Below are 14,236 nucleotides of genomic sequence, written 5' to 3' on the forward strand. Positions count from 1 at the left end.
ACCGCCTCCGTGCTGTAGATGTGGTTAAAGGGGGTTTCACCCATGGCAGTCTTGGTAGTAGTTCGGTAGGCCCATATTACACTAGGTAGTTTGTCCACCCATAACCCTTTAGCTCGGGCTAAGCGGGGCTTCAGTCCACGGAGTATAGCTCTGTCCGTGACTTCTACTTGTTCGTTCGCTTGAGGGTGCACTATTGAGGTGAAGTTCTGTTGTATCCCCATCTCGGCGCACTAGTCTTGAAATTTGATATCTTCAAACTGCTTGCCATTATCCGAGATGAGCACTCGAGGTAGTCTGAAGCGGCATACTACATTTTTCTAGAAGTAGTTTTGTACCGTTCGAGCTATGATTGTCGCTAGAGGTTCCACCTCTACCCATTTTGTGAAGTAATCCACTGCCACCACCAGGAATTTTCTCTGTCCTGTCGTTGGCGGGAATGGTCCAAGAATGTTGATTCCCCACTGTGCAAAGGGCCATGGACTGGTGAGGTACTTCAGGTCGACAGCGGGTCGGTGATGGATATTGGTGTGCCTCTAGCATTTATCACATTTCTTGACAAGCTCGAGTGCATCTGCTATCATCATTGGTCAGTAGTATCCTTGCCGCAGTGCTTTCTGGGCGAGGGCCCTGCCCCCCAAGTGTCCACCACACAGCCCTTCATGAGTGTCGCGGAGAATGAGCTTGGCTTCTGAGGGTCGTAAACAACGCAAGTAGGAGAGCGTGTAGGATCTTTCATATAGCCGTTCGTCTACAATGACGTACTTGGTTGCCTATCGCTCTACCCTTCTGGTTGCATTGCAATATGCAGGGAGGGTCCCGTGCAGCAGGTAGCTCGTGAGTGGGTTAATCCAGCTCGACTCCGCTTGCGTAACAAGAGCTACCTCCTCTGCCCCCCCCCCCCGCCCCGAGAATGTTAGGGCAAAGCAGGTTCTCTATAAACACGGTCCACATGGAATTGTTGCTTGTGCTAGCTAACTGGGATAATGCATCGGCCTCAGCGTTCTCAGATCTTGGAATTTGCCTGATGAAGTACGATTGGAAGCCGCGTAGAACCTCCCTGGCCTTGGCAAGGTAGGTGGCCATGGTGGGGTCGTGAGCTTCATAATCGCCGGTTACCTAGTTAACCACGAGTTGCGAATCGCTGTAGATGACGAGGTGCTTCGCTTGTACTCCGTTTACTAGCATGAGCCGGGCTATCAGTGCTTCGTATTCCGCTTCGTTGTTGGATGCCGCGAACTCGAAGCGGAGCGCATAGTCCAGCTTCGTCCGCCTGGTCCGTATAGGATGACTCTAGCGCCGCTTCCTTGCTGATTCGACGAATCGTCTACGTGGAGAATCGAAGGCTCTTCGCCCCAAGTTGACTTCGTTCTAATCGGGGCTGGTTCCACACTGGTGGAGGCTTCCTTCACGTACTTGATTTCCATCAATTCGGGCACTATGGTGTTGAAAGTGCATTCTGCCACGAAGTCGGCCAGGGCTTGGGCCTTAATCGTCGTTCAGGGTTCGTACCGAATGTCGTATTCGCTAAGCTCTATAGCCCACTTCGTCAGCCTCCCAGATACCTCGGGCTTGAGTAGTACTTGCCTTAAAGGCTGATTGGTAAAGACAACGATTGTGTGGGCTTGGAAATACGGCCGAAGTTTCCGAGCTACTGTGATCAGTACATATGCCAGTTTCTCGATCTCTGGGTACCTAGTCTCGGCATCCTACAAAACTTTTCTCTCGTAGTAGATAGGTCGTTGGACCCGATCTACTTCTTTTATCAGTACCGAGCTGATTACATCGTCGCTTGCAGAGAGGTACAGCTTTAAAACATCGCCCTCCTCGGGCCGGGTTAAAACCGGGATGCTGGTCAGGTAATTTTTTAGTTCGTCAAAGGCGGACTAGCATTCCTTAATCCACTCAAAGTCTTACTTTTCTTAATGGCCTTGAAGAAAGGCATGCAGCGATCCGACTTAGACATAAAGCAACTCAGGGCAGCTATACGACCATTCAACCTCTGAACTTCCTTCAATTTGCGAGGTGGGGTCATATCCAGGATGGCCTTTATTTTTTCAGGGTTAGCTTCGATGCCACGTCGGCTAACTATGTAGCCCAGGAATTTTCCCGAGGTGACACCGAAGACACACTTGTTCAGGTTTAGTTTCATATTATACTTGCACAAGATTTCAAATATGCATTATAGGTCACTTATTAAATAGTTCGAAAGTTGGGTCTTGACGACCATGTCGTCTACATAACATTCAACTTTGTCGCCAATCAGTGACTCAAAATTTTGATTTACAAGTCTCTGGTAGGTCGCCCCAGCATTTTTTAGCCCGAAGGGCATGACCTTATAGTAGTACAGGCCCAGTTCGGCAATGAAAGTTGTTTTCTCTTCGTCGGCGGGGTCCATCTTGATTTGGTTGTAGCCCGAGTATGCATCCAGGAAACTCAGCAACTCATGCCCTGAGGTCGCATCCACTAGACGATCAATCTTGGGGAGTGGAAAACAGTCCTTCGGGCAGGCCCGATTCAGGTTGGTATAGTCGACGCACATGCGCCATTTATCGTTGGCCTTCTTTACCAGAATAGGGTTAGCCACCTAGCTCGGGTAATGGACCTCCCTGATGAAGTTGGCCGCAAGAAGTTTCCCGACCTCCTCGTCAACTATCCTCCAGCGTTCTGGGGCGAGGTTGCGTTTCTTTTGTCTAATGGGCCTGACTAAGGGATTAGTATTTAGCTTGTGAGTAATCATTTTCAAGTCTATGCCGGGCATTTCTACCGCGGACCATGCAAATACGTCTAAATTTTGGAGTAGGAAACTTACCAGCCGAGTTCAAAGGGGTTCCACTACTGTTGCTCCGATCTAGAGGATCCTGGTCGGGTCTTCCTTTGAAATGGGGATGGAGACCATCTCCTCGATCGGCGTGGCTCGTTCTTCAAGGTATTCCATGGGCCGCTTGAGCTCAACACCTTCCGTCTTCTTGGCTTTCCCTTTAAGGGTTTCCACGTAACACCTTCGGGATTCGAGTTGATCACCTCGGGCTACTCCTATGCCGAAGTCCATGGGGAACTTCATCGTCAAGTAGTAGGTAGACACCACGGCGTGAAGCGCGTGGGTGATGAGCCTTCCTATATGGGCGTTGTATGGGGAAGGCATGTTTACCACCAGGAAGGTGTGCTCAAATCTTGCGATGCTGGGCAACGTCCCGATCTCTACATGCAACGAGATTCAGCCGAGGGGCCTAACTTTCTCAACACTGAAGCCCACTAGAGGGGTGCTCACGGGCTGGAGGTCACTCTCCCGGAGCTGTAACTTGTCAAAGGTGCTTCTGAACAGGATATCGGGCAAGCTTCCTGAATCCACCAAGACACGTCTGACCTCGAAGTCATTGATCTTCGTCCTTATGACTAGCGCGTCATCATGGGGGTACTGGACTCCTCGCCCATCGTCCTCGATGAAAGATATGGGATCTACAGGCCGTGGGCGCTTCGGCGGGTTCCATTCTTTATGCTCCAGATCGCGGACCGAGGTCCTCCCTACCACCGAGGTGCAGCCTGCGACGATGGATCTGCCGGTAATTGTGTTTATCACCCTGCGAACTGGTCTTTCTTCGGGTGGTTCTTGCTGCTCGGCTCGCTTGTTACTGGACTCAGGGGCGTTTCTCTTCTGCTCCCCCTATCGATCTGCCTGGCTTTTATTACTTTTCTGTACAAAATCCTTTAAGTACCCATGATGAATGAGTTCCTCAATCTCGTCGTGGAGACTTTTACAGTTTTTGGTACTATGACCGTGGTCTTTATGGAAATGGCAATATACATTCTTATTCCAGGTGGCGGGGTCCCCCTTCATCCGGGGTGGCCACCTTACAAATGGTGCATCTTTAATTGTCATTAAGATTTCCCCTCACTCGCGTTGAGAGGGGTGGAGTTTGTCCTCTCGACTGGAGGAGCTCGGGGGTGCCAACCTAACTTGTCTCCCCTGGCTGGGGACTTGCTCTTCTTCCTCTTACTACTTCTGTGGTGTGCCTTGTCGTTGTCTCTCCTCCTCTTCTCCGCTGGGGCTCCGGCCTTCTAGTTCATTTCCTCTTCAGTCTCGATGAACTGGTCAGCGAGCTTGAGGAAGGCGGTGATGTCCTTGGGCTTGTTCGCTACCACATGCCACTTGAACTCCCGGTGAGTGACTCCTCTTTTGGCCCCGACGTGTCTCACCGCGGGGTCCAAGTTCGGGATTGAGAGGCAGGTGTCGTTGAAGCGCTTGATGTAGCTTCGAATGGACTCTCCCTCTTTCTGGACAATGCTGAGAAGGCTTTCCTGCGACCTCGGACACTTCTTGCTAGTGATGAAGTGCGAGGTGAACGCTTGCACGAACTGCGCCCAGCTCCGGATTGTCCCGGATGGGAGATTTGTATACCATGTGCGCGCTACTCCTCTGAAGGTCGTGGAGAAGGCGACGCACATGTAGGCTTCGCTAGCTCCGGCAAGGTGCATTTGGGATTGAAAGGAGTCCACATGGTCATTCGGATCGAACGACCCATCGTACTTGTCTAGAGGGGGAATTTTAAAGTCTTTCGGCATGGGATCCGTTAGGAGGTCAGGAGAGAGGGGAGATGGTACCGAAAGGAGGGGTGCGGCCTTTGTGACTCCCGGGTCCGCTCCCGCCTTACCTTCAGGCTGCTCCGGCTGGTCAAGCTCCGCGAGTTGTTCAGGGATTAGTGCACGGTGGGCTTTGGGACACCGCCTCCGTTGCCTTTTGGCTGAGTTCGTGCTAGTGTTGGTTGTTTTGGTGCTGCTAGGTCAGGCCTTGACCTGGTGTGAGTCTGACTGGAACTGGCTTTCGCGAGCTGAAGGATTTCGCCTAGAGTTTGTTGCCAGGACTTCGAAATGATTGCCCGTCAACGAGGCTTCCGATTGCACGTGCTGGGATGAACCGGCCTTGGTGGGGCAAGTGCTCCCCAACCTGTCTTGTTGCTACGAGGTGGCGGGGGCTATTGGTTCTCTCTTGCTGTGGAACGAGGCCTGGGAGGTCTCCCCTCTGCGGGGAGGTCGGCTACTTCAGTGGCGATCGAAAGGCTGCAGGTTCAGCAATGTTATGGGGCACCGCGGTTGGGCTGGCTGATGGCTCTGTTGTAGCGCTGGGAACTGCTGCTGGTAGAAGTGACATATGACTTGTTGGTGGTAATGTTGAAGTTGCTAGACTTGCTGCATTTGGGCTTGCATGACTCGTACATACTGCACTAAGTCACCAAGCTGGCTCTGCTCCACCGCGAGGGAGACCACGGCTGGTTCAGCGAAGGTGGTGTTCATCGCAGGAGGGAGTGGGTAGTTCACAGCTTCAATGACCTGAGGTAGGTCCAGCGTGGGAACTCCGAAGGTGTTGAGGGGTACAGTAAACTGTCCAATGCATACAGTGGGAGCTTGGAGGTGCCCCCCAAAGGTGTTTGTTTTGTTGTTAGGCCCAACATTGCTAGAAGACGCCATAGATGCTGGTGAAAGTTTGGTAGAGAAGCCTTTTGAAACGTTCCCACAGACGACGCCAATTGATGATGCACAATCCGGCCACTCCTAGCTGGAAGTGATGAGGTTTCTAGCTGGCGACGGGCAAGAGATACCTGCAAGAAGGATGAAGGGACCTGGGGTTGAACACCCGGTGGGGACTCTCCGACACTTAAGTTAGAATTCGGTAGCGAGCTGAGAATGAGTACGCAAGAAGATGAGAGCTAGAGAGTGGTGAATATGCGATACCTTTGCCTCTGAGGAGACAGAGTGCTTATATACTGGCGTCTGACATGTTTAGTGGGATTGATCCCAAATCCTTGCTGTGGCGATCTGCTATCAGGTCGTACCTTGGAGTGGCTGGCCGTTACTGTTAGGGCCAAGAGCAGGTAGGCTACAATGACCGTTGCATGGTACGGTCTCGCCAGCTGGGGGGACAACCTGTAAGCACGACGTCGCCAGGCCGAAGACAGGGGCGCAGCCTTCTGAATTGGCAGGCGTTGCACCGTTAGACGAGGGATGCGGGAGCAGTCTAGCAGGTACAGCTTTGTCAGATGAGAAGCTTCCCATAGAACGCCGAGCCACCCTGTAGCGAGCTACCGTGTGACGAGCTACTGGTGGCGTGCCGAGGTGGTTTTGCTTGAGGTGAGTTGTCTTCGAGGCGGCCCACTTGCTTGGGCCTGGAGCGAGCTCGTTGTTCCAGTTCGCAAACTGGGACGAACTTAATTCAAAGTGCTGCTCGAGACATCGGTGTGCTTGAGCTTGCCCCATGGCGAGCTGTCACCTGCGTTGATTCATGTCCACGTACCAATCCGCCTATGCCAAGCTGTCGTATATGCTGATTCACGTATACATGTCCAAAGTCCAAATCACCCTTCATTAACAAGCATTTCAAAATAAATTGCAATCACTCACTAGTCCAAAGTCCAAACTGTTGAAATGTGGTGGATTTTCTTACCACTTCACTCGGCATCTTGGTACATCACTTTAATCAACATTAGTACGTGAATTTTGAAAAGCCATTATGGGGTGGGGCTCCTGAAGGGAAAATAGTTAACATACAAAAACCCCACACCCCATTACTTTAAAGTTTAAAACCCAAATCACACTGCAACCTATACAACCTATTGTGGGTATTGTGCAGTTGGACTCATCTAAGCCTGGGCTTAAAGGGATCATACGGTTGTAATCGGTGGTTATAGAAGATCCGGATAACCTTTGGTTGCAGCATATTTGGGCTCCATAAAGCCCATGAGATGGCGGGCCTCTATCATTTCTAGTACATGGGGCATGTGACAAGTTTTGGGCCGGTGGGGCCCGGGCCCCTTATCTGAAATATATGGGGATGTGGGATTGTGGACCAGGTGGTGGTGGATTGGGGATCTGGGGGGTGAGACCCTTTTATAACCAGACAGGAGCTGCTTGCTCTCCCATCAATTTAGTACTTTTATCCACATGAGGTCCTGTCACTTGCATTTAATGGTGTCATTTCATGAATACAACTATACAAGGAAAATATCACTTATAAGTGCTACATGCAATTAATCAATGCACATCTGCAGTTCTAATAAAGATGATTCTTTGATCAAGTTCATAGTTCATACCATGAATCATGGAACGTGCAAGGAAAAATTCTTGTTAGCAAGGGCTTTGCAGAAGAGAAAAATAGAAATGTAATAACTTTATCCCTTTTAAGCAAAGAAATATATCTACATACGACATTAAACTAAAATGAATACATGAAAAGGGTACAGAATACAGAATCAAAGTTAACGCGGAAATGGACAAACGTCTGAGGTTGATTAAAAGGCTTTTTGCAAATTCAACAACTCAGACATTGCTGTTGTTGTTGTTGTTATTGACGTTGTTCTCTAATTTTAATTGAAATTCGACGACCACACATCACACATGTAGTATTAATATCATTAACTTTGCAAGTGGCAATGCTTATGACGAGCAACTTGTAGATGGTGTACGTCAATACGTGGCTTTATTTAGGGCTGTTCATAACAAGATTTAAACTGAGTAAACTGACCAATCTGGTCCGATTCAATCTAAGTTGGTCGGTTTTTTTCAGTATTGATTGGTTTCGGGTTACAAAAAAACATAAATCGAATCGATCCAAACCGATTTAGATATATATTATATATATAATATATTTCAGATATTATATATATCTGATATATTTCAGTTTTAATATATATTTCAGATATATATTTGTGGATATATAAGCTTTATTTCAGAAATATACATATTATATATAAAATATCAGTTTTAATCCATCAAATCATTTTTAATTTTCAGGCATTCAATATTTGCTTTCTTAGACTTGAATCTTTTACCATTCACACTAAAAGAAGCATTCACAAAACCGATCCAAGTTGATTCAAACCGACCAAATCGGTTTTACTTAGTACTGGGTCGATTTCGATTTCATTTCTAGATAAACCGATCAGATGAAGTCGATTGGAAAAATACAAGTAAACCAACCCAACCCGAACAGCGTTAACTTTATTATATAGTTGACCCAAAACCAAATCTGCAGCTGTATATAGGCCAAAAAAATAAAGTTTTGAGCTCATCCATTCCCACCAACCATGCATGCACAATAACCCAAATACATATGTTGTACTCTTTCTCTAGTTGGTATATGACCAACCGGATAAATACCTAGTTTGTTTGACTTGACATCCCTTGCAGATTTTAAAGAAAAAAAAAAGAAAGAAGCTAAAAATTAGTCAAACTAGTTGGGGTTCCGAATACAGAGCAATTTCCTTCTTGTTTTTTTTGTTAATGTTTGGTTGGTTGTTGGTGAGCACCGGCTTCTAATATCTATTATCAAATTGTGGTTTGGGTTATTATGGTGCATGGGGTAGTCTTCATTTGTTCCATCGACGGTCCACCATGATAGTTACAGGCTACGCGATTCGCGATTTTCTCCGTAAGTTGCCCACCCAAGTCCCAACTGGCTAGCAAAACCCGTGGACGAGGATGACCCATTATTCCAAACCTCCTTCTGAAATTCCGTACCTGGTTGGTTTGTTCATCTCAAGAAACGACTCCACTAGCTGATTGTACTGTGAATCTGTGATGTCAATTACGAAAGTAATTATTGTTGGAATTCAATTAACAATATAATTACTATTGAGTAATCATCAGTTAACATTGACTCCTAAATAAAGAAAACGCATACGCCTCCCTGATTATCAATTACTATGCTAGACTTACTTTCTTCTTAAATTACTTTTATGGTTTAGTCAATTGAGTAAATGTATCCTTTTTATTTGAAAATTGATTAATATTTCCCTTACTATTAATATTCGTTAATAGGAAGATAAAAAGACTATTTTACCTTTTATTCTTCTTTAAATTTTCAAAATAAAAATTTCGCTCTCCATTATCAATTCTAGCATCTAATCTGAGAACTACTTTTGGTTCAATTACTGGCACTTAATAGCATCTTTGAAATGCTCATTAACAGCAGCCATGAAATGAGGCCAACGATCAAATAAAAAAAAACTGATGATCCCATGAAACATCAAAAGAAGAGTATTATTATGAGGTTGAAAATCCTAATTACAATGGTTGGAAAAAACCGGAATAGTTGGAAACGAAATTTCAGCAGAGCATTATCAAATAGTTGGAAAAACAGAGCATTATCAACCTGAATGGTTGGAAAAATAGAGAGAATGGTTGAAAAATAGAGTATTATCAAATAAATCGGATTCTCATCCAAAACGAAATTTAGGCCAAATAGTTGGAAAAAAAAAAGTCAGCATCATATATGTTCTAACGAAAGATAAATAAAACCTGAATAGGCAGAGCATCCATTTCTGCCCTGAGTGCAATGAAGGGAGGACCACCGGTGCACTCAGGGAGGACCACCGGCTCCAAACCAGTCGACTCGTCTCGTACTCATGTCCGTTCTTCGTAGTCGCCGAGACCATCTCCCAGAAATGCTCCATGACCACCTCCCACCTCTTGCATACACACCCACACTGCCCCGACCGCCCCTGTCTGTAGTCACCGCACGCCCAGCACGCCCCTGGCTGTCCGTACTCCGCATCGTAGAGACCACCTCCCATAAATGCTCCATGACCACCTCCCACCTCTCACCTACACACCTAAACTGCCCAGATCGCCTCTGTCGTGACTGAGTGGAGAACTTAGTCTGGACCTGAGTGTAGAACGAAGCCCCTCTCACCTACACACCCACAACTCCAGCAGTGCGCCGGCGTAAACGATTTGTTCAGGTAAGGTTTTCATGTATCCTCCTCCTCAACCCCTTAAACCAATCCATTGTCTCCGGCCGCTTCGCCAGCTCCAGGATCTCTTCCGAATACTTCGTGACCCAAACCCTACAGTCCTCCTCCTCCAACGATGGCGACGTTGACGGCAAGTGTGAACGCCGATATGAACTTCTATTCTTGAGGAACGAATACTCAGAATTAATATAGGCTCCGCCATCGAAGTACGAGTAAAAGAGGTTGGTGGAAGTGCTTCCGCCGATGATTTTGATGCAACTAACAAATAGAAGGATTGAGATTGAGAAGAACCCAAGTCCTTGAAGAGGACCCATATCGAGATTGAGTAACAGACAAGAGTCGGAGAGGTGAAGGAACGAGCAAAAGTTACAACGGCGACGAGGGGCCGAAGGTGGATAGGGATATCCGCCGCTGGTTATCCAGTTCGGTTGCTGCTACGGAAAGGAAGAAGGGGACGAGAGAAGGGTAATATTGGATTTTAAAAGAATTTTAAATGTCTGGTGATATCACGTGTATATGGATTTTGACGGAATATCAACGGATATTAACGATAAAAGTAAAATTAATCAATTATCAGAAATAAAAAATAGTATTAATCAATTTTTTAGACAGTAAGAATACATTTAGAAAATTAACAAAATCATAAGGATAATTTAAAAAATTTATCCTATTTTAATTAATCAGCATTTTCTAAAAACTTAGAAAAGAGGTGTTTTGGAATTTGGATTGATTTGCCACGAGTACGGCCGTCCACCGGTTCACGTCTCTCCACTTTTGGACTCTTTTGGCGGTCGACCGATAGATACTTGTTGTTTTGTGTTTTGTGTGGTAGAATTAATGGATTTGACATTTGAATCTCCCCTAAAATAAAAAAGTTAAAAGCTACGTTGTTGAAGGAGTTTTCTTTAAATCGAATCGGACAACGAATCATTTAGGGTCCAGTTCCCGGGTCAAAAGGTTCAATCGTTCGAATAGAATAGATAAAAGTTAAAAAATAAATAAAAATAATAAAAAATTATTGGATAGTTCAAACGATTTGACCATTTGAGTTAAAGGTTTATTAACTAAATCAATAGTTTTTTATCAAAATAATGATTTTAGGGTAAAACAAAACCAATCAAGTGACCGATTCCTAATTTTTTTGATCCAACAGTTCGGTCCAATCCAAACTGATTTTAAAAACCATGGTAGAGATTCTTAAAAAAACAAAGCTATTTTATAGAAAATGAAGTTATGAAAACCGACACTCACCAGTAATGTGGTAACCTCAAATATCCTTATCATCCCAAAATACATAGAGATAATAAAGCATCTGGCCACAGCCAATTGTTTTTTTGATATTCTTACCAATAAGTCTGTGGACGCAATTCCCCAGCTCTTTGGTCTTTTTTTTTCATAAAAATTCCCCTACTCTTATTGGTCACACTACATCTAGCTCCGAAAACTACAAGGAGGAAACTTCTCTAAGTTAAATAAACACTACCCACTATCCAATTCTCGAGTAATTGCCATCGCCAATTGCTAGCGTTCGAATTTTTTATCCTGATAACCGGCCGGCCTGTTGAACTCGTGTTTGTCGTGATGGCGTGATAGTATGTAATTACTATTTACTAGTATTAGGTGTGGATTCTAGTGCGAGCCCAACTGAATATTTGGTTATTCAAATTCGATTCATCAGAAAATATGAGGTTTGAATTTTATTCGAGTTAGAAATTTGAGTTTAAATTCAATTTGACCAAGATTCTAAAAGGCTAAAGCATAGCTGAGGCATAATACTCCAAAAAGGTGAGGGTTGTGAGACTTAAGCTTAAGGCGTTACAAGGTATAAGCCTCAAAGTTTAAGGATAAATTAATTAAAGTTTGTAAATCAATGAAAATAGCATATGATATACCAAATTAAAATGATAGAAGTTACACATATTTATAAACTATAAATTTATGAGCAATAAGTTTTGGAATTTAAGCATTAAATAAAATAATAACTAATCAATTAACAATTATAATTTATAAATATTTTATATATGTAAAAAACTAATTTAGAAAAAAGGAAAAAATTTAGTTGATTTGATGATCGATGCAAATAATAATAATAATAATAATAATTGATGAGGGCGGATTTGGCCCTCCAGTGAAATTGTGACACCTGGCACTTCATGCAAATCAGTGTAGCCTCTTGACAACTGGGCAGCTCGGGAAGCTCGGGCAGCTCGGTAGATCTTACCACAGTTTGCCACTTATAGATAGCTTGGCATGGCTCGCCACAGGCAGCTCGGCAGAGCTCGCCACAAGTAACTCAGCATAGCTTGGGGAGCTCGGTACAGCTAGGGGCAGCTCGGCATAGGCAGCTCGCCACAGGCAGCTGGCCACTCCGCAGGCAGCCTGGCGTCTTACGAAGAGCTTGCCACTTAGGGGCAGCTCGGCACTTACAGGTAGCTCGGCATAGGTAGCTCGCCACAGGCAGCTGGCCACTTCGCAGGCAGCCTGGTGTCTTACGAAGAGCTCGCCACTTAGGGGCAGCTCGGCACTTACAGGTAGCTCGACACTTAGGGGCTGCTCGGCGTATCGCAGGAAGATCTCCTGCCTGACAACCGTACCTGACAGATCCGGAGACCTACGCCCACGTCTCTCGCTAGGTGGTGCCGTGCCTGCCAGTCCTGAGAGCTGTCCCTTGACTAGCAGAGCCGTACTCTGCAACAGTCGCCTGCACCCACCACCTCAGCTCTGGTAGTAACGGTTGCGGCAGAGAGACAGAGGCGGTTACGCCTGACTTGACAGAGGCTGTTATGCCTGACTTGACAGAGGCTGTTATGCCTGATTTGACAGGACACCACTATATAAGGACTCCGACCCCAAAGACAAGGGGGAGAGAATAAAAAAATGGAGGTAATCCCTGCTCTCTAACTCTCTCATTCTCTCCAAGCTCCCTACAATCAGAATGCTAACTTAGGCATCGGAGAGTCCCCGTCGGGAAAATACCCCCGGGTCCTCTGATTCAGTTCTCGCAGGTTCCTCAGCTCCCGCCGCCTACAAAGAGGAGGAAAAGATGGAGTTCTGGCAGGTCCCTCAGCTTCCGCCACCTACAAAGGGGAGGAGATCACCTCATGCAGAGGGCAGTCGGGTTGCGCATCACCAGGTAGCTCACCACCAGGGAGCTCACCACCAAGTAGCTCACCACCAGGGAGCTTGTCACTAGGTAGCTCACCGCCAGGGAGCTCGTCACCAGGTAGCCCACCACCAGGGAGCTCGTCACCAGGTAGCTCACCGCCAGGGAGCTCGTCACCAAGTATCTCAGCACCAGGGAGCTCCACCATCCTCTCCTGGGAGCAGGTCAAATGGCGAGGCACTTAGCCAAAAAAAATTAATACATCACAAAAAATTGGTACGTGACCAGAAATGGTTACATCAATAATAATAATAATAATAATAATAATAATAATAATAAGACCTTATCTAGTTGCCTTTGTAGTGGACGGTGCAGGAGCTGACTTCTAGAGGGTTCAAGTCACAAGGTGCTCTTAGAGGAGGTCGGCGAACACAACATGCATGTCGCCACTTGGACCTTAGCCAAGTCAACAAGTCCTCAGAAAGGTCGCCCTTCATGCCAAAATCATTTGGACTGGTATTGACGAGGTACAACAGGTCGATCCTAGGCGAGGTACTTCTAACCACTCTTCCAAAGTGCCCAAACTGTATGCGAGACACTCAAAACTAGTTCTAAGGTGTGCTTCCTTAACTTAGCGAAATTCGCAACTGTCCACGTGACGCCGAGGTATCGTCCGAGGGTTTTGAGGTGTCACGCCAAATCACCCCCATCAAGTATGATGATCATTCTGGTGAAGGTATGTGCTCCATTTTGCTATGACCTCCCGAGGGGAGAGATAGAGATCTTCAGATGTTCACTTGTTTCTGGATTCCCATATTAGGTACACTAGAGCAGCCCTTTCCCAAGAAGTCAATCAATTTCAATTCCAATTTCCCTCCATTTTGGTTCAATCTAATTAGATAGTTTTAAACCAATTTTCACAAAAAGTTTTCCTTTTCCAAATAAAAACTTAAAATATTAAAAGAAAAAATACACGAGCAATGGTGGGCACATGTGACTAGGTGCCTAGTGTTGGGACAAGTGTCTCTCTTTGAATGGGGGACACTGAGACTGACATAATTGAAAGATAGAGGGTCCTATCCTTATCAGGCCATCATTAGGGGTGGACGAGAATTCAAGTTATTTGTGAGCAATTTGAGACCTCACAGCCACTTCCCACCGGGAACATCTCCTATGTTTGTATTTATTATTCATGGAGAGATGTTCCTACTGCACGGTGGGATGTGGCTGTGAAATCGGTGTAAGGAGCGAGGAACAGATCTCAATTCTTTGGATTCATCTTGAGAAAAGGTTAATTTGCTTTAAACCAAATTAATAAGTTTTCAGCCGAGCTTAAACTCAACGTATATTATGAAGATCACGATCTTGATCAACTTTATATATTATATTT

General features: G+C 45.7%; 1 long non-coding RNA gene across 1 annotated transcript; it reads right to left on the bottom strand.

Moving 5' to 3' along the window:
• Positions 1-8,030: 8,030 nt before the first annotated feature.
• On the bottom strand, positions 8,031-10,294 carry LOC104606575 (uncharacterized). Its single transcript, XR_736786.2, has 2 exons — positions 9,289-10,294; positions 8,031-8,563 (listed from the first exon to the last, which is right to left on the bottom strand). It is a non-coding gene; the product is annotated as an uncharacterized LOC104606575 (long non-coding RNA).
• Positions 10,295-14,236: the final 3,942 nt, after the last annotated feature.

Source organism: Nelumbo nucifera, chromosome 1 (assembly GCF_055504915.1).
Source record: "Nelumbo nucifera cultivar China Antique chromosome 1, China Antique-T2T, whole genome shotgun sequence".
Classification (NCBI taxonomy): Eukaryota; Viridiplantae; Streptophyta; class Magnoliopsida; order Proteales; family Nelumbonaceae; genus Nelumbo; species Nelumbo nucifera.